The sequence below is a fragment of the Sus scrofa genome, chromosome 1 (assembly GCF_054392235.1).
Source record: "Sus scrofa isolate SSC_HxYL_T2T_F1_AM1 chromosome 1, Sscrofa_HxYL_maternal_Yorkshire_Landrace_v2.0, whole genome shotgun sequence".
Taxonomy (NCBI): domain Eukaryota; kingdom Metazoa; phylum Chordata; class Mammalia; order Artiodactyla; family Suidae; genus Sus; species Sus scrofa.
The window spans coordinates 280,471,210-280,495,863 of NC_139383.1; the positions used below are offsets into that span (position 1 = coordinate 280,471,210).

At 47.4% G+C, this 24,654-nt stretch overlaps 1 protein-coding gene across 15 annotated transcripts in view; it reads left to right on the forward strand.

Moving 5' to 3' along the window:
- The window catches only part of MVB12B (multivesicular body subunit 12B), a 492,693-nt gene that overhangs the window by 418,418 nt on the left and 49,621 nt on the right, over positions 1-24,654 (forward strand). The gene's annotated exons all lie outside the window — the stretch shown is intronic.

Genomic DNA, 24,654 nt, shown 5'->3' on the forward strand with positions numbered 1-24,654 from the left:
TGCAAGAAAGTTTGATCCACATCGGCGAGCACTGCTGCTTTTTACATATCATGCTCCAAAGAGGGGCGGGGGTAGGTATTATAAATGTCTAAAACAAAGGCAGGTGGTTGAATTATGAAACATCCACACCGTGGCCATAACTTTTCAAGGATCAAAAAAAAAAAAAAAAAAAAAGGTGATTTAGAGAAAAAGATGTGCACGAATATTAAGTGACAACCAGAATGTGCAATGTGATCATGTTTTAAAAAAGCACATCCACAGGTCTGGAAAGGTACGCGTCGGGCTGTTTACAGTGGTTTTCGCTGGATCGTCCTGCTCTTGTCTCTTTTCGTTTCTTTGCGGTGTCTCCTTTTTCCGTGACAGCACGCGTTGCTCTCATAATAAGAAAAGGCCCAGACCTCCTGGTCACTTGGCATGTTCTCAGGAAGCCCGGCTGGTCCCAGGGATCGCCGTCTAAGTCTTCTGACTCCTCACGTGCTTTCGAATTCTCCTGGAGATCACTTCCAGGCCACATGGCAGTGACTTTCTCCTTGTCCCTTTTTGAGGACATGACTTTGTCTTGTGGTGCCGTCCCCTGGGACCTCCTGTCCGCCAGCGTCCCTTAGAGACCCTGGCGGTCTTTGGCCTCCCGCCGGCTCCCCGACGCAGCCTGAGCGTGGCGGCGCTGGCCGCTCCCGCGTCTCCTCTCCCTTCTGGCCCCTCACGTCCCCCATCACCAAGTTATTCACTCTGTAGGCTTTGAAGATGGTTTTCCTCCAAAAAGGAGATGAAAGAAGGTGGTGGATGCCTGGTTGGCTCACTCTGTTACCTGCGTGCGTGAGGGTCGGGGTCGGCAAACCACTTTTTAAATTGTTCTGACGATTGATAGACGTCAGCCCCTGGGCTCACGCTTCCCTGGCCGTGTCCCGACTGGTGTGTCCCCCTCTGGTCTGTGCTGTTAAGACCTTGTCCCCTGGGGTGGCTCTCTGCAGCTCCGCGTCCCAAAGCCCCAACTCCTCAGCTTCCTCGTCAGGACTCTCAGCGGCTGTTAGTTTTCCTTGAAAGCGTATCTTCTCTCCTGAAAGTCTTCGATTTTAGTCCCGGATGAGGAAAGCCTGCCTTTTTATGTTCTTACAACTGTTTTTTTAGATGTTTAAATGTCTGAGCGTTCATTTCTTTTCTGCCTATTCCAGAAAGATGCGAGGTAGCTCCCAAAATGCGTGTAACTAGGTGAAAATGGCAGTGAAAAAGTGAAAGTGTAGGAGTTCCCGTCGTGGTTAACCAATCTGACTGGGAACCATGAGGTTGCGGGTTCGATCCCTGGCCTCGCTCAGTGGGCGAAGGATCCGGCGTTGCCGTGAGCTGTGGTGTCCGTCGCAGACGCGGCTCGGATCCCGCGTGGCTGTGGCTGTGGCTGTGGCATAGGCCGGCGGCTGTAGCTTCCATTAGACCCCTAGCCTGGGAACCTCCATATGCTGCAGACGCAGCCCTAAAAAGTGAAAAAGGAAAACGTAAAAGTGACTGAAAACACAGGGTAGCAGGTAGGCAGGGAGCGGAGGGGCGCTCTCGTCTGAAGGGCAGCTTCCGAATTTGGTTCTGGGTCAACCGTCTCCTCACAGTCAACATAAAAGCAAGCTGGTTGTTGGGGAAGAGCCTGACTTTTCCTTTCGTGACTCCTTCCTCGTGGAGAGGGAGGGCCTGTGAGATGCTGGGAACGACAAAGCAGGCTTTTCAGCGCGTCCGGGAGGCCAGGCCGTGTGCCCGTGTGAGGGGAGCCGCTCCTGCCTACATGAGATGTGCCTTAAGAACGTTCTTGGGCCGGGCGTCACGTGCCTTGGGGGCCAGCGACTCGGGGACGTCAGGAAAGAGGGGCTGCCCGGCCTCCTGGCCAGCTGGAGGGACACACCGGCTGCAAGGCTTCCTGTAGCGGGCGGCTTGGCCCAGAGGCACCCGGATCGCTCTGTCCCCGCTAGGACTGGGTCGTCAACCTCCTGGCAGGTGTCTAATCCTTCGTGAGCTCAAGCCATAGGTGTGGGGCACCGCTCCATGGTCGTCTTTTGATTTATATCCCCAGGTGAAAAAATCCCAAGAACTTACTTTTCTCCCTTTTGAAAAAATGGCCCTAGGCCTATACAGTAGTAAAGGTAAGCAAATGCATACTAAAACCGGCATGTCATCAAACCCCAAATTTCCAACTCCAGCAGCCCCTGAATTCAGGATGAGCCACCTGCAGACAGGCGCTGAGGCCTCACGGTGCAAGGGTGGTGGGACGGGGCTTCCTTCTCTTTTGGCACCTAACTTCTTCTGCTGTCCGTCAGCACCTGGCTGACCTCTAATTTGCCGCCCACGTCGTCACTTTTGAGAGTGAAAGGGGCACACGGTTCCACCGGGACAAAGCCACAACCTGGAACCGCCCTGGCCGGCCGGGGTGCGGTCACCCTGCCTTTCACTTTTCTGTTTTCTTTCAATTTTTTCCCCCCTTTTCTTTCTGATTGCTGGAAAAGCCAACTTATTGCCCTCCACAGCTGTTCCTTCTTAAAAACCAGTCCCTTTTCAAGATGTTTGACACTAGGAAACATATGAGCATGCCCAAGTCTGGGGCCATTGGCCCGTCAGTTTCACCGCGACACTCGTGCAGAGGGAAGGAGGATTTTATCTGAAATACAGAACCCTGTACGAGCCGTATAACTCCGACATCAGACCAGGAAAGCGCAAGGCAATTAAAAATAATTAATGATTTCTGAATATCAGCCTTCTCCATGCAGTTTTAATCTAGTCCTCATTTAAATTGGAAGATGGACATTTAATTATCAGTATTATGAAATTCATGATTTATATATTTCATCCAATTGGATAAAATTTCTGCCACCAGCTCTTCATCTTAGTATGAAAAAAAAAAATCTGTATATTTTACAGTGTGATTACTTAAAAACTCGTCTGCCGCATACCAAACAATTATAAACATATTTTCCCTTCACTGCTAGTGATTACATTATTTTTATCTTTTAATTAGGGGGAAAAAAACTCACCTGGAAAATCGAATATAAACTTAACACTTTAATGATCACGAAGCACTGCTGGGTTGGAAAAACAAAGGCCAAGAGACGGAAACAATAGGGTGCATGCAAAATGCCGCTCTTTCCTGGGCAAGGTGTTCTAACCAGCGGCTGCTCTATGTGTAAGCTTTAGGGCATTTCAGCTGAAGAATTTGCATGTGTGCTGTGTGTGTGTGCGTGTGTGTGTGTGATGTGTGTCTCCTTTTCCCGTGCACTGGGTGAGTGTCAGCCTGCGAGTGGGTTGATAACCTCAAAGGAGGGGGAGAGGGGTCACCACCTTGGAGCGGGAGCCCCAGAGCAAGTCCCCCTCTGCATTCGCAGCCACTGCCGTGGCCTCTGTCATCCGTGGACATGCTCGCTCGGCGTATGTGGCCTTGGACTTCGGAGCCCGGCATTTTCAGGCTCCCCTCGGACTGGTCGGCGGGGTGGGGGAGGGGCGAGCGCGTGGGAGGGTGTCCGGGATCCGCGGGAGGAACATCCGTTTGATGCAGCCCCAGACAATAGCACATGGGGAAAATTCCTCAATGAAGTGAAAACATATTTATCATAATGGTGCTCAGATCAGGGAGGGAATAAGTCATTCTAAAGGCACATAAATTTTTATCGTCCCCTCTAACAGCCATTGCGTCCCCTGTCTATCCATCTCTTCCTGCCCTGACAACAAAATCGAGCACAAAGGAAAAGAGCATGAGAAGCAGCCGAAACGAGTGGGAGTGGGCGGGGAATGGATCGCGTCGTGTATCTGTACATCCTGATGTAAAGGTGCGGGTGACAGGTGGCCAGGTTTGCTCTGTACACAACCATGTGTGTGCTGTCAGGCGCTCACACGCTGCCTTGTTTCGATTGATGAATTGCCTGCTTTCTTGATTAAACCTTCCGTCACTTAAGAAACAAAAAGCCTGTGTTTAGATGGCAGAGTGGGACACGTCAAAAAAATCTGTCTCCTTTACCTTTGTGCAGATGTTGGGCACAGACTGTAACATGTATTATTAAAATGAATGTGGCATTTACTGTGCATTATTCCTTTCCTGGGAGAAAGGACTGTAAATTATATGCTAATAATAAGCTTTAACCCTTTCGAAATGCACAAGATTTAAGAGTGCAAACATTCATGTCGGCCTGGCTAATTGGATGTGCTTTCATACACCCACCATGGTCGCTGTGTCACCAAAGTTAATGAACAGCCTGTGCAGGCAGACGCACAGGGCGCTTGGGGAACTCTTGCCTCCTGGAGGTGCTCCACGTTGCAAGCGCCTCCGCTAGGATCTTGCAGAGAGAGACCCTGAAACCCCTCCGCTGGGCTCTGGATGACCCTGTGACAGAGGAAGTTCGTAACCATGTCCTCTTCCCCTGCGGCGTCTTCTGGACCTGAGCGCCAAGTGTGGTCCCCTTTGTTTTCCTCCTCCCAACTGAAGGGGCTGGCTGGGTCCAGGCCTGGCAGGTACCAGGCTTGGCTGCCTCACACTTCCTCGGCCTGGCTTCTCAAGCCTCAGTCCAGTTGCCCAGGTGGCAGACTCATCTCCCCAAAGCACAGCTCCTCAGGTCAGACCTCTACGCCAGCCCCAGCCCACGGTCAGTGGCACTGATTCATACCTCACCTACCCAACATCGGGGCTGTCTGGTGTCTCTACCTGTGCCCACCAGCCTGGGTCACCCCCTGCGGCCTCCCCTCTGTGTCTTCCTGTACACTCGCCCCTGCAGGTCCCGTGGCCCAGATGGCCGCACCTTCTCTGCTGACCCATCTGGAAGGCCCGTTCCCACGCTGCCTTTTCCCTGAAGGGGTTCTCATTGCCTTCCAGCTGGGTGCACGCCCATGCGGGTTTCCCCCACACTGCTTTGTGTCGGAGAGGTGTCACCTGGGAGCCCTGGGACCGCAGAGACCATGTTTAGAGCAGAGGGTGGAGGTTGTCTTCAATCCTTTTGCATCAGCGAGGATGTAATTAAAGGCAAAGAGAATAGAAAGATTTTAACTTTTCTGTTCATTCTGTAGAAGGAGCTGCCATGTGCCAGGCCCCGTGTTCCCTTTTTGAGGGCAGCGGGAAACCCGTGGAAGAAGGTTCAGCATGTGACCGATGGAGCCTTTGGGGCCCGAAGCACGTGTGGCCATCACACAGCCACTGAGAGTGGCCACACAGGTTGCACACTGCACAATATATATGAACGGCTCCCTTACCCTGGGCAAGTCACTGGATGCTGGTTAGTCATCCCTGTAAGATAATGTGGCAGCTGCCCCCCGCCTGCCCATGATGGTCGTGAGGATCCGGAGTACGTAAGGGTATTTATAAATCGGGAAGCGGTGCAGGACTGTCCCTCCTCTCCGCGTTCGCCTCCCCTGCAGGGCTGTGCTCAGAGGACGAGCCCAAAGCCTGGGTGAGAATTAGCGCTCAGGACGCACCGGCTTGTCCTCGCCCTGTGCTCCCTCCGATGGTTTCATGTACAAGGTTATTTCTCAGCGGCGAGGAACCATGGTCCTCAGGCCAGAAAAACTGGCAGCGAAGGCTGCCTGACAGGGTTCGGCTCGGCACCCCCACAAAACCGCGACCTCCTGTCACGCACTGTCGCTTAGATGTGGGCCGTTCTCTGTGGCAAGCAGCCCACGAGCCCCTTCCTGGGGAGGTGACAGAATGATGGCTTGGGGGCAGGAGGGAAAGACGCACTTGGCAGAGCGAGCCGGCGACTTCCATAAACTCTTCCATGTGCCTCTGGTTTTTTTGGTGGAAAAGTGCTTGAGGGGCTGCTCTCTGCTCTGGGCTTGCATTTCTGCTTTTCCTGTGCTCCACCGGCAGGAGAAAGTTAAGACTTTTTCCAGTTTCGTCATCGTGAAAAATGAAAAATATTATTAGGTGACAGATACTTCAGTGTTCTTAAAAGGTGCCCACCCCCTGCCATGCTTTCATTCTCTCTGGTTTTGGAGCATGGCAGAGTTTAGGCAGCGCTGGTTTAATGGGCCACATCCCCCTCCTCAGACCTCGAGCGAGGCGGCCGAGAGGCCATGGGAAGAGCCAGCTGCTGGCCCTGTAGCCCAGGGATGTGGGCATAGCACCAAGCCTTGCAGGCTCTAAATGCCCACATCTCTCGACATCTGTGATTGCAGTAACGCCGTCAGCAGTAAAAACATAACCGTGGTTGAGCTGGTATTTTTTGGAAGCTTTCTCGTGTCAGCCATCTAAGGTATCTAAGGTAGCCGTGTGATCCCCAAGGGCTGGGGCTGCGTGGGGAGGAGGCTGTGCGTTTTGTGGGTCGGAAGACCTGAGATGTTACCAGCAAATCTATCCTTTCTGCCTGCAGACTTCAGAGAAATTCCATCTGAACACGGCCTTGACTGTAAGGTTCTCAGACACAGGGACAATTAGAGGGAAAAACAACTTTCTGACGCCTTTCTCCCTGCATGTTTATCTTCTTTGGTTTTTAAGCAGAAATATGCCTCCATTTCCCCAATGTAATTTTCTTCCTGGTGGGTCCTTTCTCAAGGCTGAGCCAGAGAAATGCCGAAAACAAAGGGAAGGCACTTAATTCCAGCTCTTCATCTGCTCTTAGCTCTTCTTCCGAGGTTTTCCCTGGGATGGATGAGGTAGTCGGGGTTTACCGAGCCCTCCTGCCTAGGAGCAGCCTTTATCAAATTAGTCCTTTGTCTCTTTTTCTGTCTCTATCTCGCAGTAGTAGAAAAGTCATGTAATTAAGGTAACGTCTTGAAACACATTCAGGGAGCTGAATTTGGTTTTGCTTTTATTAAAATGGAGTCTGTTAATTTGTTTTAATAATGTCTGACTTTGCTCTCGTACTTGGTTGCACTTAGACTCTGTAGTCAGCCCTGCCCCAGCTCTCTGGGCCCTGCCCACAACAGGGCTCTTGTTTGAACTGACCGTCTCCTCAGTGTCACGTTTTGAAGCTCCATTCTCTAGATGGGGCCTCCTAAGGGCCAGCCACTGTGGAGGTCACTGAGCCCTTTCCAGCCCCTGTGTGTTCCCCTCCTGCTGGCTTCTGCTCCCTGTGTGGCCCGGTTCCCAGGCTCCAGCCTCACTGACGACTGTAGTCACAGACTCAGCTTCCAGGTGAGCATCCCTAAATTCCTGATGACAGCGCGTAAAGATGTGGGCGTGGGCAGGGCTCAGGGAGAAGTTGACTGGCTGTATGGGATTCAGGGATGAGATGAGAAGTTATCCTTCGTCCGTCACACAGGACGAGCGCCTCCCTCCGCGTCCGGACGCATGTGCTTCCCTGCGTTCTGATCTGTTTTGTGACAGTAAAGCCACCTTTCCCGTGGACAGAAGACCTGAATCCATCCATTGTCATGCGTTTGGCATTGGTGTCCTGAGTACCCGATGCTTTTCCCCTTCTTTGTATTAATGGCCAGCGATGATCTTAACCTGTTTATGTTCAGAAAACCGTCTTCGGGGCTCCAGCCTGGAGTTTGGACGGCATGTATTCATCACGCCTCCCGGAGAATGGGGCTCCTCACTCCTCAGATTTGTCTTTCGATTGTCTCGGAGACAGTGAGTGATGCGCACTCTCATCCAAGGTTGAGATCCTTTGTTGGAGAGCAGCTTCTCACGCCTGGCTTGTTTTACAGCGTGAACCACCTCATGATCCACTGGCGAGGCAACATCCATAATTTTGAATGAGAGAGTAAAGCTTGCCTCGTTGGCCGTAAGCATCGCTCCTGGTGACACCCTTAGATACTTAATCGCTTGCTACCTGGAGGCAAGAAACGCGCCCGTCTTTCTGTTCCATTGCCTCCTGTGTTTACCTTAAATATGCCCCATGCTAACAAAATGCCAGAGTCACTCCTGTCAGGGGGTCCTTTGGCTCATGAATCACACAGCCGCCTCTCACCCTTCTTCTGCCAAAGGTGATTAGGCCTTTTATAGGCCCAACGTGGGCAGCTTTTTTGCCCTCAAGCCCCTTGGCTGTTCATGCATCTTGTAAACTTTGGCCATCTGATTGGTTTCCCCGTCCTAAGAGGGGCAGTCTGTCTCTGGTTATAACGTCTTGTTCAGTGCTCAGTTCTCTGCTGGAGTCCGGGGTCCATCCTGGGAGGTAAGGTCCACGAGCCTCATTCCCAGGTGGGTATCTAATGCCCAGCCCAGGACTCTGCCTGCGGGAGGCCCTCTGTGATATTTGTCATTGGATTGGTTCTTGAAATCTACCCTTCGTATCTATCCTTCCCAGCTGCACGACTTTGGACAGTTCAGGTAAGGATCAGTCATTTCCTCTTCTTTTTTTTTTCTTTTTTCTTTCTTTCTTTTTTTTTTCATTTTTTTGTTTTTTTGTTTTGTTTTTTGTTTGTTTTTTCTAGGGCTGCACCCGAGGCACGTGAAGGTTCCCAGGCTAGGGGTCTAATCGGAGGTGTAGCCACCGGCCTACGCCGGAGCCACAGCAACACGGAATCTGAACCACATCTGCCACCTACACCGCAGCTCGTGGCAACGCCGGATCCTTAACCCACTGAACAAGGCCAGGGACCGAACCCACAACCTCATCGTTCCTAGTCAGATTCGTTAACCACTGAGGCACGACGGGAACCCCAAGGATCAGTCATTTCCTCTTCTGAATCTTGAGGGTTAGGGATGGTGTATGAGAAAGGCCTCGTACCGAGTGGGCACCCCAGAAGTGGTAGCTGGAATCACTGTCACAGACACTCATCCAGGGAGCGCTGGTCTCACCTGCTGTGGGACCCTGCCCTGCCTAAAGTGCACTCAGGAGGGGGCCTGGCTAGAGGGGAACCACACCTGGAGGGAACCCACCCAGTTCCAGGACCTCCTGGTGTCCTCTGAGACCAACCTCCATCCTCATTCAGAAGTCAGTAATTGCTTGAGCTGTGAGTTTGCTAACTGGGTGAAACAGTTGTAAAGAGAATGTCTCAACATTCAAATCAGCCTCTGCTCTTCTTCCCTTCTCCTCTGATCAGCTCTGCGCACATCTGTGCTTGGCCCTCTAAACAGTTTGACGTCTTTCTGCTTTGCCTTTTGGTTTGTGGCTCGCTCTTTCCTGGCCCTCCCATCCCAGGACCCTTGCCCCAGACGCCCTCCGAGGCTGGGAGCCAGGGCTTGGTTTAAGTGCACCCAAGAGTCCCACCACCTACCGAGCTGGTCATGAAGGCTCCTCCTGCTCCAGAGCCGCTGCCAGGCTGGGCCTGCCTGGGCTCCACAGCCTGTGCCGAGGGCGGGCTGGGCAGCCACCGGACACACCATGTGCCAAAGATGCTCTTTGTCAGGGCCTGAGAGAGTAGTTTATACAACTTTCTTAGATGTCCCATCTTATGGGAGGATGCCAGGCCATCTCTCGGTGCTAAGGGGTTGCTCCTTTCTTCAGACTACAATTTCTAAAAAAGATATTGTACCTTTTATTTGGATTTAATGAGGACAGACATTTTAATCAGAGGTTAGTCATTTATTTTTGCAAACTATTGTTTTGATTCATCATTTTTGCAGATAATTAAATGGTTCAGTTGGCACAGTATGTCTACTTTATTAAAACAGGTAATTTTGAAAAAAAAAAAAGATGCTATTTTTTGGATCACTGCACAAGAATTGCTTTTATCTTCATCTTTGAACATAGTTTCTGGTTGTTTTGCCAGAACTCTCTCATGTTCAAGCATTTGGAGTCCTCTCTGCTTTGGGGAGGGGGGCGCTTGCTCTTGGATGATTGGGGTGTTAGCTGCCGTGCCCTTTGAACCAGCAGATGAAGAATAAATTCCGTGCTGTTACCTTTTAGAAAGACTTTTAGGTTTTAATTGGATTGGGGAGAAGAGCCTACAAGTTATGAACTTTGCAGAGCAGCAGTTCTTCTGCTAAAAACAGATTAATTGTAGCCCTCGCAGTGGGTGGGGTTTAAAAGTCAATTACTGCTTGTCCTATTATAATTTACACACCTAGGATTTGAGAAAATCTGTCACTTGGTATAAAAATGAAAAGGTTACGTGTACTAGTTTGAGTATCCCCGTGACTTTTCATTTGTAAATGCTTTAGCTACACGTATTTGTATGTATGCAACTTGTAGCTGCAGAGCTGTAATATTACTACAGCTGTGAACAGGATTCCTCATGAAGAGTAACCTTTAAGATTTCATTCTTTAAATCCACAGCAGCTTGGAATTTCGCCCTTTGTCTGGCAGTTCAGTCCGCTTGCAGGCCTTGGGGCAGCCCCTGCATGGCCTCGGGGACCCTCCACTCCCGGGTGGGTCGTGAACCAGTAAGGGATGGCCCTTCAGGGGTCGATTTTTTAAAAACAAATTGCTCACGACGTTTGCTTTCTTTGATTTTTCCATGTTTGCGGCCTGAATCGGTTAATTCACCCATTAAAAGGATTTATTTTAGGTGGACCAATTAAAACTTTGGAAGGTAATTTTTTGCTGAGCAGCGCAGACCTCTGGAAACACAATTTATAACACAGCTTCTGCCCTTTTCCGCCGAGAGCTGTCTGATAGTGCTGCAGCCCCTGGTGCTGGGGAAGTACAGACCCGACCCGCTGCTCTTTGTCCTTCCCTTCCCTCTGGGTGGGCAGGCGGGCGGGCAAGGCTGCCACGTTGGGGAGGGTCGGGGGTTTCGGGGGGAGGCTGCTCCCAGCCTTCATTGTTTTATGGTGAACGGGCAGGTCTGAGAGTCCAGCCCAGCCCGGGAGTGGCTCGCAGTATTTGTTTGCTTGCATAAACCCCGTAGTTTAATTTTTTTTAATAGGAAGCTGCTGTGTAGTTTGGATATTTAAACAGTTATTAACCGAATGACAATTAACAGATTGCATAGACAGATTTTCTTTTGAAAAACCTCTGAAATTGAGTACAGTTTGCAAAACTATCACGGCCTAGTAATGACAATGAATTTTGATTTCCCGGAACTGATATTAGACTCCTTATTAAACTATGTGCATCTGCTTTTAATTTACTCCAAATAATTGGAAAATGCAATGAAGCTTTCCAATTAAAGCACGGCTTTATGCTGTTTAATAATACCCCCATAATATTATAGCTTATGAAGTGACAGGTGAGTTGGTGTATGAATAAAACATAAAGGCAGCAATAAGGGACAGAAAACCGGAGACAGTTGTGGGGATTTTAAATGCTGGATGTAATTTGCATATATTAATCTCTTCTTTTCAGCCTTATCAGGCGTTCTTCAGTATTTGAAGTTAAAATAGCGTTGACAGGCGGGAGTACGCTTAGTTTTTTCAAGGATTTATTACTTGTATAATTTCTGATCTTTAATAAGCAGATATGACTGATCCTCATAGTTCTATAGAAATCGGTTAATTGTTCCAGATGGCGTGTACTGATTATGCAAAATTACTTTTCACACCATTTTTTTTGTGATGGAGTTTGGAGTAAAATTAAATTTTTTATAGCCTTCTTATCATGCTGTTTTACAGTGGTTTTTCCACAGAAGTTGAATTTAATCTACTGTATTACATTGACCAGCACAGTTATTCTAATGTAGCATTTTGTGATTTGACAAAGAATAATAGAACACATTGCTCATTGTTCGTTACTGTGTCCCTAATAAAAAGGAGCTCCTGTGTATAGAACATAGCTGTTATTTATGAAGAATGCCTAATTCATACAGTTAAAAATGCGAGATTGTACTATGAGGTAGTTCCTTTTAGAGAGAGAGTATCTAGCAGAAGCAATTGGAAATAGGCTTGTTGCTGCGGATTTCACAAGCTAGAGGAGGGGTCGTCTTTTCATGACCAGAGTGTTTAAATTGTACTACTTTCCCCTTCTCTGAAGGGGGAGAGAAAAAAAAAAAAAAACCTAGATAATCTCATTCTATTAAGAGAGGTGTCATCAGTTGACTTGTCTTGATTTACATAATCCCGGAAGTCTTTCATAATTGAATAGCATTTATAAAAGGTGGTTATACTTGGATATAAAGTATCGCTGCCCCCCCCCCAAAGCCCTAAAAAGCCTCAGTGATAATTCATCTCTCCCATTCTCCAAAGCGTCAGTTTTTGCAAAGCATCTTGTGCTGGTGTCAGATCCAAGTTCAGGCTGTGCGTGCTGCCGGGTGACATTAATCTAGGCTTATCCTTGTCCAGGTTCTCAGATAACATTCTCTCCACATTCAGCTGGTAGCGGGGTACTTCGGACTCAGCACATACCCCCCAACATGGGATTGTAGGGCTGTTTTCTTGATCCGGGGTAGGTGCAGTTTCTTTCCTTGGGGCGAACTCCTCCCAGGAACAGGGGGCAGGGGATAGATTTTTTGTGTGTTGCATGGAAAATGCTATTTGCGTGTGTCGTGTTCTAAGTACAGTACGTGAAGAAATGTTTCTGCGCGTATCATCTGAAGTTCGACTTGTTTTCCAGAGACCGCAGTGTACGAAGTCTTACCAGGATTTTTATAGACTCGGGATACACATTTCTATTTCAGATGGAGTAGAAGCCCTCCCACAGAGAGACCCTGGCAGCTCTTTCTCTCCCTGCTCTTGCTCTGAGTAGTTCAGTTCTATGCAGCAGCACCTCCCGCAAGCCCTGAGAACGCCTCCTTGTTGGAACAGTCTTAAGGCGGACTTGGAGCTGTTTAAAAGGTTCGATTCTCTTAGCCCTGGGGAGATCAAACTTAAAAAAAATATATATATATATCCTCCCACCAGCAACACGATTGCTCTTCACAGAGGGGCCCCGGACTAGAAGCAAGACGTCACGGATGCCTCCCATGGCAGGGTCAAGGGAGATAGGCAGACAGAAGGTCACAGACCCCATTGGTCAGAGGATGTGTGTCCAGCTGTGTCTGCTGAGAGTGGGGACATGGGGGGCAGGGCAGGGGTGCTCTCTGGGAGAGTGGGCTCTCCGGAGAGCCCAGAAACCAGATTCGGTTACATGCCGGTGTTGTGTAGGTTGATTGTACTGTGTTCTGGTCTTCAGAGCATTTTCCGTTAGGTTCTATGTTGTATCTGGTCTGGTCTAGAAGGAAGTTAAATGCTAAGGGAAATATATTTGGATGCCCGTTGTCCTGGAATGACTAATTAAACCAAACATAAAGAGATGTGATTCAGGGCTCACAGCACTTTCAACGAGCAGTACTAGCTAAAGTCTGTATTCACTTTACCTCCAGAATATTTCAAAAACTTGAAACCTTTCACATGGCCCCTCTTGCAAACTCAACATGTATTTTTGTGAAAATGAAAATTATGTGAAAAAGAGAATGCATAAATCAGACATGATTAAAAATATTTGTTCTAATGCAGTAATAATTTGGTAGTAATGCTTTCATCAGTATAGCTTAAGGCCACATTAAGTGGACAGACTTTATATGGATTCTCTAATTTTAATCTTCAAAATGCTATCTAATGTCTCATTAAGACTTGCATATAATGTATCTTAAGTACAGTCATTAAATATAGTTTAGGGAGATTTATGTTCAGATATTGCTTAAAGATGTTTTAATAGGCCCATTTACTCTGATGATATTAATGAGCTCTTAATACAGACTAAGCTTCTAAAACTAGTGGTACGGACTCCAGCCTGAACACAACAATTTGGGATTAGAGCCTGGTTTGCAGAAGAGCCTGCAGGTTAGCCCTGCTGACCGCCGGGGTCGGGGCCAGCCCCTCTGTGGAGCCTTGGGTTTTGGAAAAGAGTCTCCACTGACTTGGTCTGGCTGCGGAGCCAGATGACTTCCGCCTTCTGCCAGCCCCCCGGGTACAGTCCCAAACCACGCACAGGACATGTGCTAATTTGGCTACACCGTACGTCTCCAAGGTCATCGGAGTGGCACTGATGCTCGTGGCGATGTCACTGGGGCACGGGAGGGTTAAAGGGGGCCGTTGCTGTGCTTCTCGTGTGAGCATCTGTCAGGTAAGGTGCGCACAGTCTGGCGTCGTTATGCGAACAGCTTCGATCTGCCATCAGTGAGCTGTAAGAGGTCGCATGGGTGTGCTTCCATCTTTCAAGCATTCATAGTGACTGAAGTATACCTGATAAAGGGGTCCCACTCATTCAGAACCGGAAAGCGGAAGCCAGCCCACCAGGCGTCTCTGTGTGCCCAGCGCTGGTGCACTGTTTTTCCCCAGGCCCTGCTTTTAAACAAGTGTCACCAGAAAATCTCTGTGGGTATTTTTTTTTTTTTCTTTCAGAGAAATATTGAAAAGCACTTTTTTTGGTTTCAGTTATTTTAAGGGAAGGAAAAAAAAAAAAGAACCTGTGAGTTCAGAGACTTTTCTAATTACTAAATTGGTTTGTTATAAAAAGATAATAGCAAATTTCTTCTTTTCATAATTGGACATTTCTTCCCTGTAGGCTAATGCACGCACAGCCCGTGCATGCACAATCAGTTGTGCTTTTGAAAAGCCATAACTAGCTAATAACAGCTACAGTGTCATCAGAGAGTAATGGTGTGCTGATTAGCATAATTAATGACAAATGGTGGTACGGAATTGGTGGATTGGTTTAGCGGATGATGAATGCGGCGAGGCCTGGGCTGGGGCCTGCCAACTAGGCCTCGCTGGCTGTCAGCCCTTCTGTTCTCGCAGAGGCAGCCCTCATTAGTCACGATGGGAGGTGCCAGTTTGTATTCTGTTCAGAGCACAGAAAACTTAATCCAAGCAAATGTAGCTTTCCCTTTTTTCCTCTGTATTTACTCACAAAAATCTCTTCTTGCTCCTTCGCGCTCTGGCCGACCCCTAAAGACCCAGCTTTCTTCGAGATGCCTTCCATGGTCCTTGAAGGAGGAACAAAAGATGGTGCAGTCAAGAGACACTTAGCACCCGGCCCTCCTCTGACCACAGATGAATCACTCCCGTTAGGAGGACTTCTGCTTGTGACTCTGTTTATCTGGGTAGTTATAAGCAGAAAAGAAATGAACTCGGTAAGCTATACATCCTGTCCTGAAATAAGACCAGCGCATTTATCTTTGACTGGATTAATCAGACCTCATTTGCATTCTCAAATGAGACTGATAAAAATGGATTTACCTTTTAACCTTTAGAGGGGGAAAAGTATTTCTCTGCAGGATTTCTAGGACTATCTTTCCTTAGCCGATAAGGAGCAACTCCTTTATCAATAAAGATGAAAATCCTTAATTTGCATTAGTGAATGAGACTAATTATTATATAGTTAATTAGCATCTGGAAATGAGGATTATCTTAATTACAAAGCACAATTTCCCTAATAGCTACAAAACTGTAAGTTTGATCCGTGTGGAAATTGGGAACTATTATTATGTAATTAGTGATAACATTAATAGCACAGACTATTTAGACATAATTTGCATATGCAAATGTAATTTACCTGCGCCAAACAAGTGGACCATTAATGATTGGAGCAGGATAGAGCTGAGTGAAGGTCCTGCGTATGTGCGTGGTATCCGCCATGCAGGGTGTCTCCATACTTGTTGCAGGTTAGGCGAGGACCTTGTCGGTTTCGGTGGTCAGAGTGGGTTTTGTTTTAAGAATTAGTAGCTGGAAGGTTAAACCATGAAGCGTCACCACTTAGGGAACTAGCTGGCCATGCAGTCATCTCCCTTGACCCTGATTTCCCCCGTGCTTCCCAATATCCCTGGACTCTCAGGGGTACTTTCTTATATATTTTACCATTTCTCAATATTGACTCTGTCTTACAATCCATGTGTACTCTTAAAGCAGGTGTACACACACACCCACACGAGTGTGGTGAATTGTGCAATTACAGTTCCTAGGGGAAGATTCAGAGCTCTCTGAATTGTGTCTGTGTGGCCCTAGAGTCGCCTCCCTTTGGAGCTGCTGCTTTCTCTCCATCTCCTCTGGTACCCATCTTCTCCCTCCTTCAGGCTGTACCAGTATTTCCCAAAAGATGGGTGTGTGCCCGTGAAGGACTGTGAGATGCGGATGGTCTTGAAAATTTTTCCTTTCAACCCTAATAGCGTATCAGCGGATAGGTTTGTGGAGATTTCAGCTGGTGTGTTAATCAGTCTTTGCTGGTGATGCTGCAGTTAACACACAGCCTCCCAGGTGGCTGTGGCGTACAATACCACCGTTTGTACGTCACTCGAGGTCCCAGCTGGTGATTGCAGATTGAGGGGGTCCTGCCCCATGAGTCATCTCTGTCTGGGACCCAGGCAGAAGGGGCCGCTCCCGTGTGCACCGTGCTGTTGCTGGGCTGTGCGAGGGGAAGAGCAGGAGACCTGGAAGAAACGCCCAGTGGCTCTCCGAGCCTCTGCTCAGACGTGGCGAGGCACCTGCCCAGCCTCGTCCGCGTGGCCTGACCTGCTCCATAGCCTCTCACAAGTGGGTGTAGATGCTCAGAAATGGTCACTCTGAGTTTTAAAAAGTAAATTCAGAAAAATTAAGTTTAAAATGATAAAAGTAACATTTTAAATTTTAAACTACGTGAAGTGAGTTTTCAGAAAATATAAAGTCAGTAATTATACCAGAAAAAAACAAGGGAAGCTGGGACGGGACATGAGATACTGGTTCCTTAAGTGTAGGAAACGTTGGCCTAGAGCGTCTGTCCCTGACCTTCTGCGCATCAGGAGCTTGAATTCTCCTGGGATGGTTAGGGATGAGCCCAGGGGTTTTCACAGGTGTTCCAGTGTGGTGGAAATAGCACTGCCCTCTGGGATTTAAGGCTCCTTTTTGACCACTTCCAAACTTGAGAAAGTCACTTCCTGTGCCTGGGATTCAGTTTTTCCAGCCGCAGAATGAAGCTCTGGGGCCAGGGGGTCCTTCTTGCTATTCTGCCCTCCTCCCACCCCTCCTGAGCACCTGTTGAGAGCCAGGCACCTGGCAAGGGCTGGAACAGAGGTGCTCCAGAAAGTTGTGCCTCAGGGCTGGTGTGGGACTCAGTGGTTCCTATAAGAACCTGAAAAAAAGTTTGTTGCTAGACAGAACAGCTCATTGATACTTTTTAATGAAAAATAACCTTTTCTGATTTATAAAAGTAGAAAAGTTGGGAAGTGCATAAAAACATAGCAAAGAAAATAAATATCACTCATAATCCCATTATCGAGAGAAAGTTATTCTAGGGTATAGAATACAGTATATATTTTTATATAAAAGTATATTTTTAGCTAACCATCTCCTCCGAGTTTTTTGTTAAAGTATACTTAACATACAAAAAAACTCACTGTTAGGTAAATACGTGCATAATGAAATTATTAAAACTATAATGTATACAGTTAATGAAATTTGACAGATGTTGAATCACATGATAAATGTCGTGCAACTACAGCCAGAAGTAAGACATGGAATTTTCCGTTACGTCCCAAAGTTCTCTGGTTCGGTTTCCAGTCATTTCCTGCCCCCACCCCTACCCCAGTCCCTGCCAGTCACTCATGTGTCTCTTGTACCATAAGTGGGATCATTGGTATGTAGCTTTGTGTGTTACTCGGTGTCATGTTTCTGAGATTCATCCATGTTTTTTATGTGTAGCGGTAGCTTATTTTTATTTCTGAAAATGTCCACTCGATGCACAGGGCTTGCCTGCTCCTTTCTCGTCATTCCGTCACTCCAGAGCCTCCTTTGGGGCGAGCGGCGCTTGGCACAGCCTTGCCCCTGGATCCAGGGCACTTTCTCTAACTGTCTTCTCCGACTGGCCACTTAGGTGATCCTCCTTCTCAAAGCAATACTTTGGTGAGCATTCCTGTGGAAAAGTCTTTGTTCCTTAGGGTAAGGGTGCATTTTTAAACACTTTGATGTGTGACGTCAGATTGCCCACCCAGTGGTTGAATCTGTTTGCACGTCCACATGTGCCAAAGAGGCTCGCTTTCCCTGAAGCCTTGCTAAGGGCCCTTGTCTTCCAAACCCCTTATCCATCTGAAAGGTGAGAGAGTGAGGAGTGGGGCTCCCAGTGGGGACCGGCCATCCCTGCCTACCTTCCAGGCCTTTTCTGTTCCTGTTCCCTCTTTTCTGTTGAAGTCTGGCGTTTGCTTTATTCAGTTGCAGCAGCTCCTTAAGGAACAAGGTCTTTTTATTTTTTTCTCTTTGTTTTTCACGTTGCTGCCTTTTTCCAGTTTGTGGTTTGACCTTTAATTTTGCTTTTCCTTTATTTTTTGTGCCTTTGCCATCACATTTTAGAAAAGCGTTCTCATGGTATATTCTGGTGCCTTCCTCTTTTTTAATGTTTAAATCTAAATTTCTTCTGTAACTTGTTTTGAAATACGACATAAGGATCTAACTATATTTTCCAGACTATTTATCATTGTCCCAGGACTACTGATTAAATCATTTTTTACCAACTCATTTGAAAATAATCTTATATTAAGCTCCTGTCATTTATTATATTTCTGTGGTTTATATCCTGTTCCATTGGCTTGAATGCATATTCTAATGGGAGGACCACAGCTTTTTAAGTATTATACATGTGTATGTTTTGATATCTTGTCTTATTATTCTTTGTAGTTTATTTTCAAAATGTTCCTAGTAATTCTAGCTCAGTTTTTTATCCAGTTGAATTCCGGAATCACTTTAAGTACCAAGGAGAACACCTTCAAGATTTCGATTGAGAAAATATTGAAGTTATAACTTAATTTGGGGAGAATGATCATCTTTGAAATACTTGGTCTTTCCTTCTGGAAATGTGACGTGACTCTCCGTTCATTCCTATGTTCCATTATATCATGTGAAGTTTTATAGTTTTCTTCCTGATTATCTAATTCCTAGGTTTTAAATTTGTTGTTGTTGTTTTGCCCATAATGTCTTAACTGGGGATTGCTTATATATATATGTATATATATATATATATATATATTTTTTAAATACTGTTGGGTTTGGGTTGGGGGTTTTTTTGTTTTGTTTTGTTTATGGCCTGTGGAAGTTCCCAGACCAGGGATTGAATCTGAGCCACGGCTGCCATGTTGGATCCTTTGACCCACTGTGCCGGGCCAGGGATCGAACCCTCACCTCCTTAGAGACCCAAACCACTGCTGTTGAATTCTTAACCCACTGCGCCACAGCAGGAACTCCCATACCGCTGTTGGTTTTTGAATATTCATTTTGTAGCTGGCCACCTCTCTGCTTGTTATTTCCAGTGGCTTACAATTCATTACTCAGGTTTTTTCTCTGTAGACAACAATGTCATCTGCAAATATGATTTTATCTCTTTGATAACATTTATACCTCATTTCTTTTTCTTGCTTTATATTCTTGGCCAGAACATCCAAAGCCGCAGATCATAGTGGCAGTAGCTTGAATTCTTATCTGGTTCCCGATCTCAGTGAGGATATTTTTAGTGTCCCACAGTCAAGTCTGAGGTAGGCTGGTAATTTAGGAGAGAGTTTAATCATGCTAAAAGAAGGATTCTTTTATTTCTATTTTCCTGGGATTTCACAAAAATTCAGACACTACTTTCAGTTTCGTATGCAAATAACTTAAGAATCTACCAGTACATTAACTTATTGATATGAATTATTTTGATAATTTAGAAAATTATTGCTGTGTTTCTGAAATAAATCTTACTTTGGTGCATTATTCAAATTTAAGCTGCTTTACTTGTTAGGGTTTTTGGTATTGGGCTTAATAGTTAACGATATTATTTTTGAATGATCTAAGAATCAGTTTTTACTTTCAAATATAAGGTTTTGTTTGTTTGTTTGTTTTTATCTTTTTGGGGCCCCACTCATGGCACATGGAGGTTCCCAAGCTAGGGGTGGAATCAGAGCTGTAGCCACCAGCCTACATCACGGCAATGCCGGACCCTTAACCCACTGAGCAAGGCCAGGGACCGAACCCGCAACCTCATGGTTCCTAGTCGGATTCGTTAACCACTGCGCCACGATGGGAACTGCAAAAATATTTTTTAAATATTGTCATTTCTGGAATTGAGACAGAATATTAACTCAGGTAGTCAGTGTAGGAACATGGGCTCTGATACATTCTTTGATATGGCTATTGATGAACATTTGTGGCTTAAGGGCTCCAGGGAGTCACCCCGACAGGGGCCTTGTTTTATTACAGGAAATGCGCATTCCCCACAGGCTTTGTTTACTATAGGAAATGCGAATCTCTAACCCACTCTTCAACTGATAAAAAGAAATGAGAGGAATGGTGACTTACTCTAAGAAAAGAGAGACCAAGAACCCAGGAAACTTCTGGGACATTTCCTACCCAAAGACCCCTATTGGATAAGGACCGATACAGGTAATTGGCAAGGCCAGTGGGCGAAAACCACATCCTTCTGGACCCCACGCTGGCGCCCCTCCCCACCTTGAAGAGATAAAAATCCCTCTGGCACAATAGAGAAGGGGGCTCTTCTTCTCCTTCCCAGCAGCCCTGGGAGCTATTTGCCTTTTTTTTTAATAAAGACTTTGCTTGCTTGCTGAAAAATAAATAAATAAATATTGTAATTTCTGTTCTTGGTCGGGGGCGGGGGGAGAAAATGAAAAAAAATTCCGTTTAAAAACTACATGGGAGTTCCCATCATGGCGCGGTGGAAACGAACCTGACTGGGAACCCTGAGGTTGCGGGTTTGCTCCCTGGCCTCACTCAGTGGGTTAGGGATCTGGTGTTGCCGTGAGCTGTGGTGTAGGTCCCAGACACAGCTCGGATCTGGTGTTGCAGTGGCTGAGGCTTAGGCCGGTAGCTGTAGCTCCGATTTGACCCTTAGCCTGTGGGGGTCCATATTCTGTGGGTGCGGCCCTAAAACAAACAAACAAACAAACAAACAAAAAACCTCAATGAATCTGGAAGCCTTTGGGGAACCTAGTGGTACTTTGGGAGGAGGGATGACAATTTCAGTTTCTTTCAAAAAGATTGATTTTTGTTTTGGGCTTTCTGCTTCTTCATGAGTCACATTTGTTTTTTTGTCTTTTTTTTTTTTTCTCCTTTTAGGGCCACACCCTCGGCATATGGAGGTTCCCAGGCTAGGGGTCTAGTCAGAGCTGTAGCCGCCGGCCTAAACCAGAGCCACAGCAACGTCAGATCTAAGCCTCATCTGCAACCTACACCACAGCTCACGGCAACACCAGATCCTTAACCCACTGGGCGAGGCCAGGGATTGAACCCACAACCTCATGGTTCCTAGTCAGATTCATTAATCACTGAGCCACGATGGGAACTCCCATTTATCATTTATATCTTCTTGGAAAGGAAGATCAGCCATTTCACCTAAATTTTAAATTTAGTGGTACAAAATTGTACCTAAGAATTTATTTTGGTTTTAAAATTAATATGTCTGTGGTCATATATATCCCTTGTGTGTTTTTTCCCCCTTTTCTTAGTTATTCTTAGTAAAGCTTTGTTTTATTTATCTTTTCAATTAACCCGTTTTTTATTTATTTATAAAGGCATTACGTTTTTGCTTTCTATTTCATTTTTTAATTTTATCTTTATTAGTTTCTCTTTTCTAGTTTCTTTTGGCTTTTGGGTTTTTTTTATAGCTTCTTGGGTTGAATGACCACCTGTTTTGTTTTCAGTTCTTTTTGTTCTTTAATAAAAGTATTTTGGATTTCCCTTGTGGCACAGCAGGTTAACGATCCATTGTTACTGCTGTGGCTTGAGTCACAGCTGTGGCATGGGTTTGATGCCTGGCCCAGAAACTTCCACGTGTTCTGGGCATGGCCTAAAAAAATTTTTTTAATAAAAACAGTGAACGTATTTAAAGTTATGTAAATATTCTTGTGTATTACTTTGATGGGATTCTGATATATGTATAAATGAGGGATGGATGGATGTATATATTGCGTTTATAAATACATAATTTTGGTTTTGATTGCCTCTGACTCAAATATTAGAAAACTTTTTCTGAGTGGGATTCTGTTTAACCTTTTATGAATTTCTGACTTTATTGCATGGTGGTCAGAGAATGTGACCTCTGTAATTTTTTATTTTTTCGCACTTATGAGTTTTTCCTCGTCACCTCGTATGTGATCAGTTTTAGTAAATGTTCCGTTGACACCTGCAAATACGTCTTCTTTCTGTAAGGCACAGCGTTTGGCACACACACTGCCGTTATTTGATCATGTAGGGTGAAGGGATCCACACCCACATACGTGTAATCCATCCATGCTTCGTCCATGGCCAAAGAATTGTAGCATTTATTGTTTTTTATAAATTTATTCTTATGCCATTATCATTTTGATCATTGCTTCTGTTTCAACAGAGTGTTATTTGGTCCATAAAGGTTTACGATTGTGTATTTTTACCTTTCATCAAGATAAAAGTCCCCCCTTTGGATCCATTTTTCTTTTGGGCACTTGGTTCTCTAAGGCTCTTGTCCCACGTTGGCTCTCGAGCCCTTTGCAGGGGCCCTGTGAGCTCGGCCACGCCTCCCTCCGCTCGGGCTGCTGCCCACATGGGCCTTGCTCTGGCCTCTCTCCTGCCCTGAAGAGCCTTCTGTCCCCCTCCACCCCCTCGCCAGCCTCCACCCTGCACTCCAGCCCCAGCTCTCCCCAGAGGTCGGCCATCCCTGGTGGCTCTCCTTCTCCCCTGGCTCCTTCCACGAGCGTGTCCAGCCCACCTGTGTACCCACGCGTGAGCACACGTCTCCCACGCGCCCTGCGCATGCACGTCAGCTGCCCTGTGTCAGCTTTGTCCACTCCTTGGAGGCAGGAGCTCTGCTCTCAGAGTCTCCCCAACCCCGGCACATGGTGCCAGCTCCCCTGCTCAGTGTTTCCTTGCCACATAGTTACCTTGTAACTCAAGGGCTGGTTGTGGCTACTGTGCTGTTCTTAGAGATCATTGTGAAACACCAACTAATTCATTTTTTAAAATTACTTCAAGACCCTTACTCTAAAACTTTGACCATTGGAAGGGCTGTTTAAGCCTTGCCATGTTCCCTAGCGATACTCCAGGCACACACACAGGAACACGAGGCAAGGCGACGGGGGGAGAGAATAGAGGCTCAGGAGGCACCCCCATCAGGGCTGGGTGCCATCCAGTAACCTGCAGCTGCTCCCATTTGGGCTCACAGGGCTCCTTGTTCCTATATCATCCTCGGGCCACGAGAAGTCACAAGGTCATCTGCTCCTTCAGCAGTTACTGAGAAGCTCCTGGGGGCTAGGTTTGCTTGATGACACACACCCTGCCTGGCAGAGCCTGGGGGACAGGGGATGGTGCTCCGTGTGGCCGTCTCCTCCCCTGCCTGTGGAGATGTCACTGGAGAAGACTCGGTGACCACAGGCATACAGCATAGAGGTCCACGGAGCGAGCCTGGCAGCTGGGGATGGCCCCAGAGGGGCAGCGGCCCTCTCTCCCCAGGCTGTGTGTCTGACAGGCACTGCCTCCCTAGTTTCCGCTCATTAGCGTGGTTGCAGGTGAGGGTGAAAGTGCCCAGGCACGTCCTTGCTGAGGCTCGTCTCCAGAGGAAGCCAGAGGTTCATCCTTCATGGTTAAGAGTAAGGACAGGACAGCCTGTAACGGGCAAATCAGCCACTTCCTGCCTGTCTGCCCGGAGACCCTGGACTGTCTCTGAGCCTGGAAGGGCTGGCCTGGGCCCGGGAAGCCCTGAGTCCTGTGGGCCGCTGTGCCCAGGCTGGGATGACTGTTGTATCCTTACCCACATGGAGAAGGACTGACTGTTGTGCTCCCTGGACCACCTTGCCACAGAGGAGCAAGTGACACGTACGTCTGTTTAGTTTCAGGAATAATGGTCAATGTGTGTTGAGTGAAATGGCTTTCAAGAACTTATTTAACTGATATCCCAATTTATACATAAGGAACAGAAGTTCCAAGAGGTTAGTGGGTTTCCCAGGGTCACCCAGTAAATCGCCACAGCGCCCCCGTGAGGGTGTCCCTGTCGCCTTCTGCAGAATTCGGCCGCAGCCTCTCACTCTCTCCCTTTAAGGTTTCTTTCTCATTTCCTGGGCTGGATGTTCCCTGGGGAAGTGCTTGGCCTCGTCAGTCTCTGTACCCCCAGCCTCCGGGTGTTTATGGTGTCCGAGTTGACTGTGAGGGCCCCTCGGTCAACTTTGTATCACCGTTTGCTCTCCCCTCTGGGCCACCTGTGTCCCAGCAGGGTGGCAGCAGAGAGGCCAGGGCAAGGAGGCTCACTCGATGATGAACCCTGGGGTCCCCTGCCTTGTGCAGAGCCAGAACCCCAGGCCCTCCATGGGAAGGTGGTGGGAAAAGTCCATTCCTCTCATTAAGCAGCCTAACCGATGGCCTGCTGAGCTTGCAGAGCCTCCCGGGGACGGGTGGACCCCCCCCCCGCCACCGCCCCCGCCGCGTTCTCCCAGCGCTGCCGTTGGGGTGGCACAGATGGCAAGCCCAGGCAACAAAGTAAACTCCAATATGTCTTGGAGACATTGTCAGCCTGCAGCTTATTTGTCATGTCACAGCAGCCTCGTGGATCAGGGACACCGTCCCTCCCTGTCCTGCTCCCTCCCTGTATGAGGAGTATTTCCAGGAAACTGGCTTTTGTAGGGTTGCGGGGGGGGGGGGGTGCGTGGAGATGGAGCGTTTCCAAAACAGACGTCGGTCATTTTCTTTTGTGTTTTGGAAGTGAGTAATAATAACAGCAACTGTTTCTTACCTAGCATTTACAAAGTGTCGGCCCCTAAGTGCCTTAGCCAAACTGTGTCTGTGCTCATAACAGCCCTAAGGGGTGCAGGTCATTAATCCTGGCTTACAGATGCAGAAATGTAAGCACAGAGAGCTTCGTTAACTTACTCAGTCCCACAACTCAGGCGGGCGAGTCCAGCATCTCCTCTTAATCTCCACATTCTAGTGTCTAGTGTGTTGCGGAGGCTGAAAGGGTCCTTAGCCCTCGCTCAGGGCTG